Raw genomic sequence first — 6,005 nt, forward strand, 5'->3', positions numbered from 1 at the left:
TGTGGTGGTAGCTCGATGCCATAGAATTTCCCTTCAAGCTTCCTGATTTCAGCGCAGTAAGCGTCCATCTTCTCACTGGAATAGGACCAATCTTTATTGAGTTGATTGATAACCAGTGCAGAATCCCTGTATACCATAAGGCGTTTGACACCGAGCTCGATGGCTATACGGAGGCCGTGGAGACATGCTTTGTATTCCGCGGCATTGTTGGAGACCGGGAAATGTATGCGAAGAATGTATCGGAGTTTATCCTTTGTCGGTGTGATGAACAGAATGCCCGCACCGGCCCCATTAATATTAAGGGTGCCGTCGAAGTACATCACCTAGTGCTCGGGGCAAGTGGCAGTGATGGGTTCTTGGATTTCGGTCCACTCAGCGATGAAATCAGCGAGCGCCTACGACTTTACGGTCAGCCTGCTTCTGAAGTCAATGGAGTAGGTGCCGAGCTCAACAGCCCACTTGATGATACGACCATTGGCCTCTTTATTGTGGAGAATGTCTCCCAGAGGGAACTCAGTGACCACGGCGATCTTGTATTATTCGAAGTAATGTCGGAGCTTGTGTGAGGTGATTAGAATTGCATATAACAGCTTTTGCACCTGAGGATAACGAGTTTTGGGCTCATTAAGTACCTCGCTGATGAAATAGACCGGACGCTGTACCTTGTAGGCGTGTCCAGTTTCCTCACGTTCGATGACAATAGCCGTACTGACAACTTGAGAAGTGGCGGTGATGTAAACCAGCAGAGTTTCATCTGATCGTGGCGCTGTCATGATTGGAGGTTTTGTTAAAAACAATTTGAGCTGCTCAAAAGCTGTGTCTACCTCCTCCGACCAAGAAAAAAGCTTGGAGGCCTTGAGGAGCTTGAAGAAAGGTAGCCCTTTTTCATCGAGGCGCAAGATAAATTGGCTTAGTGCAGCCATGCAGCCTGTAAGCTTCTATATATCCTTGACACACGTCGGCTGTTTCATGTTGGTGATGGCAGAGACTTTGTTAGGGTTTGGTTCGATGCCCCGAGCGCTGATGATGTAGCCGAGCAGGATACCGGATGGAACTCCAAAGATGCACTTTGAAGGGTTCAGCTTCCATCGGTATTTGCTTAGGTTGGAGAAAGTTTCTTCAAGGTCGATGATAAGATTGTCGATGGTTCTAGTCTTGACGACCACAGTCGTCGATGTAGGCTTCGATGTTGCGGCTGATCTGTTGGTCGAGGCACATCTGGATAGCCCTTTGGTAGGTCGCGCCGGCGTTCTTTAGTCCGAAGGACATAGTGGTGTAGCAGTATGCACCGAAAGGCGTGATGAACGACGTTTTAACCTAGTCTTCCTCCTTGAGGGAGATCTGATGGTAGCCTGAGTAACAGTCGAGAAAGGAGAGCAACTCGCAGCCGGCGGTGGAGTCTACAATCTCGTCTATCCGAGGCAAGCCAAAGGGGTCTTTAGGGCAGTGTTTGTTAAGATCAGTATAATCAACACACATTCTCCATTCTTTATTCTTTTTCTTAACAAGAATAGGATTAGCTAACCAATCTGGATGATACACTTCCTTTATAAATCCAGGCAGCTAAGAGCCGTTTTATTTCTACCCTAATAGCCTCCTTTTTGTCTGGCGTGAATTAGCGAAGTTTCTGCTTGATCGGTTTAGCGGTCGGCGAGACATTCAAGGAGTGCTCGATCTTCTCCCGTGGTACCCCCGGCATGTCTGCAGGTTTCCAAGCAAACACATCGGCATTGGCACATAGGAAGGAGATGAGCGCGCTTTCCTATTTGGGGTCAAGGTGAGCCCCAATTTTCACCATCTTGGAAGGGTCGTCGAGGCCGAGGCCGATCTCCTTGACTTCCTTGGACTTGGTGGAGGCCCGGGGAGGCTCTGGGATCTCCATGTCGTCAGCAGATGTGGTCTTGGCTTTGGCAACCACGCTGGCCATCTAGATGGAGAGGTCGGTGGCTTCGGCGAGGGCGAGACTTTCCGTCTCGTAGGCATAGGCGACGGAGAGGTTTGCCCACAGAGATAGGACTCCTACAGGCGAAGGCATCTTCAACACCAAATACGCATAGTGCGGAACGGCCATGAACTTGGTCAGAGCCAGACGCCCTAGTATGGCGTGGTAGGCGGTGTCGAAGTTTGGCAACATAAAAGTTGATATGCTCCACTCTGTAGTTGGTTGCCAGTGTCGAACTGTACTAGTAGGGTAATTTCTCCAAGTGGTCTGGATGCCCTGCCAGGTACCACGCCCTAGAAGGAGGAGTCTGAGGGCGTGAGGTCTGTTGTCCTGAGTCCGAGCTCCCTTAGGGCCCCGACGAAGAGTAGATTCAAAGCGCTCCCACCGTCGACGAGGACTTTTCTGAAGAGCACCTTCGGAACAGTCACATCAAGGATGAGGGGAAAATGCCCTGTGTAGGGTATGTCTGCCCACTGGTCGGCCTTACTGAAGGTGATGGAGATTTCGGACCACGGGCGATAGCTGGGGTTGGCGGTAGTTTCTTCTGAAACTACGGCAAGCACTCGTCGGGCGGCGAGCTTTCGTTCCCTTCTGCTTTCGTTGGAGGCAAAACCCCTGAAGATGGTGGCGACCACCTTGTCGTGGTCCTAGAAGGCATTATTATTATACCCTGGTGGTCGGCATCCTCCGTTCCCACCATTATCGTCGTTGTACTTTTTCTCCTGGAACTCCTTAGCCAAACCAAGGCAATCTTTCATCTTGTGTTTGGCGTTCTTGTGCAGGGGGCACGGACCATCGAGGATCTTCTTGTACTGCTCATCGTAGTTATGCTTTGCGCGCGGCTCATTGACGTTGGCAACAAAGTGATCTGGTCGGCGGTGGTGATTCTGACCAGGTTTGAATCCATCTGGCCGATCACGTCCGCTGTCCCGGTCGAAACTACGGTCGTCGTAGCGGCGATCGTTGTACTGTCGGTTGTCGTTGCGGTCGTCGTGGTGGCGAACATTGTGCTGTCGGTCGTCGTTGCGGTCGTCGTGGTGGCGAGGCGGGTGATTAGTGCCCGTATCTTCGTTAAAACGCACCTCTGCTTCCTCGGTGTCAGCGTACTGGTTGGCAGTTGTGATCATCTTGCCGATGCCGGTAGGTGGCTTTCTATTGAACTTAGAACGGAGTTCTCGGTGATGAAGTCCTCGGACGAAGGCGGTGATGACTTCGGCCTCCGTGATGTTGGGAATATAATTCCTCATCTCGGAGAAGCGTCTGATGTAGCTATGGAGTAGTTCGGATGGCTTTTGGTTGATGCGGTTGAGATCATGCTTGGTGCCCGGCCGCCTGCATGTGGCCATGTAGTTGTCGGTGAAGACTCTCTTCAGATCTTCCCAAGAGCCGATGGAGTCCGGGGCGAGGCTTGTGAACCAGCTCATGGCGGCTAGCGTGAGCATGACAGGGAGATAGTTTGCCATGACGTTGGTGTCTCCTCCGGTGGTGCGGACGGCGGTGGCGTAAGCCTACAGCCACTAAGTTGGGTTCATCCTTCCTTCATAGGGCTCGACTCCGGTGATTTTGAAACCACGGGGCCACTGGAGCGTTCGAAGTGCCCTGGTGAATGTAGGGGGCCCTTCCGGGCTGTCGGGGCCGACATCGGCAGTATTGCCAGCGATGATCGGCTCCAGAGCTGAGTCCGGGTTGCCATACTCTTGCTCGTACTCCTGGCGACGTCGTACTTCATCTTCATGGCGCCCGAAACTGTCGTTGATCGATACGCCGTCGTGCATCCCGAAGGTTGATAAGGTGCACTCGAGCGTCCTGTTCGACCTCTTGGTCGTGCTGGCGATGATGCTCGGCATGGTGGCCTCCAACTCCCCCCTGGGGAGGTGGTGACTGGTCGGCAAAGCGGCTTTGACTGGGGCAGCGATTAGATCTAGGATCAGTTGATCGGTGGATCACGCTTGTGGAGCATGAAGGTCTCTGAACTTCTCGGATCTCAGTTAACTTGACAGTGTGCTGCTTTAAGCATAGCGGCGACCTTGGCTGAGCTTGGGCAGTCTACGGGAGGTGAGCAAGTTCGTTGGCGGCCACGGCCAGATTAGCGCTCGGAGTCTTGAAAACATCAGTGGCCGTCAATGTGGAGGAATTCTTTGTTGAGGTTGCGATGGAGGTGCCTTCCTTGTGAATCGAACTGGTTATCACGAGCGGCCTCGGCCATCGCAATGGCGCGTTCGTTATCACGCCGTTGTGCGCGGTTGGCGTTCCTATTTTCACGGGCGGCGCGTTCCTCATCTAGTTTCGCCGTTCCGAGGGGAGCTGTCGATACTGACATTGAAGATCGTGCCACCCCAGAAAGGCAAGGAGAGGAGGTTGCTTAGGTGAAGGTCTCGGCGAGGGGCTCGGTGGATCCTTGAGATTTAGAGTCCGGATTTTCCTCAAGGATAGTTTGGAGAGATGCTCCGAGACCCCGGCCGGCGTGCAGCATTTTGACGGTTGGTGGAAGCTGGTCGATGAGCTGGTCGGCGAATTTGCCCCTCAGGGCATCCTGATATGTAGCTACGGTGTTGGCGAGCCCGAAGGGCAGGGCGGCGAAGCCCTGGAGTCTGCCGAGCATTGAACATCGACAGATTGGGATTGGAGGGTGCTCGGTGCTGAACAAGGGTGTCCAAAGCCTGACTCAATAATGGAGAGGCAATCGGCGAGTTTCAGGCCGACCCGATCGATAGATTCGATCAGATCGTCATTGTTGACATGCCTCCTCTAGTAGCAAGGAAGCGAGTGGCGGGTGGCTGATGGAGTCGACCCTAGAAGTGGTTCCGAGATTGGATCTACAGTTGCAGGTGCGAGGGTGGTCGGTGCAGAACAGATCTGCACCGGCTCGAGAAGCTCTCCAACTCTGTCGGCATTGATGACCCACGTGATGGATCCGACCGTGAAGATCTAGCCAGGCTACGGGAGGGACGAAGAGCCTGCGGAAAAAACCATCTTGTTCGACAAGGAAACATCATGCACACCCCTACCTGGCATGCCAACTGTCGACAAAATATCGTCGACAGTCCACCAAGGGTTATCCCGCGATGGTAGATTGATCGGCAGAGGAGCGTGTGATCAAGAACAAGAAGGAAACAGAGACACATGAGTTATACAAGTTTAGGCCGTCAGTACGATGTAATACCTTACTCTTGTGGTCTATTGGTTTGTATTAGCTATCGTATGATTTGCCGTGAATTCATAGGGGGTCCCTGCCCGCCTTATATAGTCTGGGGGGCAAGGTTACAAGTCGGTTAGATCTGAGAGATAACCAGAAAGTAATAACAGATTACAAGAAACATGGGATCGTATGTATCCTATAAGATCTCGTAACATCTTTAGGATATCCTCTCCGTGCCTTGCGGGGGTCGCCGAGCAGAACCGTGCCCCGCAAGGCTCCTTCTTGCGGGCTAGGCCGCCCCTAGAGGCATAGCCCATGTGACCTACCATGGGTATCCGGGGTCGTACCCCCCACACTACCACTTGGGCATCTTCCCAAGGAGACTGCTCGTCTGACTCAATACTCCAACCTTGCCACTGTGGATTGTCTGCATGGGCTGGAATGGTCACCCGCACATCATACCATGGCTGCCCCTCAGCTACCACTTCCCTCCAGAAGTAGCGGGGTGGCTTAGCATACCCAACTGAGTTTAGCACCCTCCATAGCAAGGTAGGAGTGCCAAACATAGCTAGGAACGTGTCACTACAAGGCAGGGCTCCTAGTGCTACCATTTATAGCAAAGTGTGCAACTCTTGTGAGAGGATATCATATGTGAGAAGGAATTTAATGAATGGGGTAAGCAATTATAAGGGAGGGAGGAATGCAAGAAAAAAATGTAATTGCATGAGTGAACATGATGCATGCACATTCCGTACGTCCTCATGAATCTTAGGAAAAATTTAAAATTCTAACGACATACACGGTGGCATACATACGTTCTCTCAATATATGTAACTAATCGGGCTACACATTTCACTGTAGTGTACCTGCACAAGAATTTCATTTTAGCCCAACCCAACAATCATATATGTAAAAATGTAAATC

Source organism: Miscanthus floridulus, chromosome 13, assembly GCF_019320115.1.
Source record: "Miscanthus floridulus cultivar M001 chromosome 13, ASM1932011v1, whole genome shotgun sequence".
Taxonomy (NCBI): Eukaryota; Viridiplantae; Streptophyta; class Magnoliopsida; order Poales; family Poaceae; genus Miscanthus; species Miscanthus floridulus.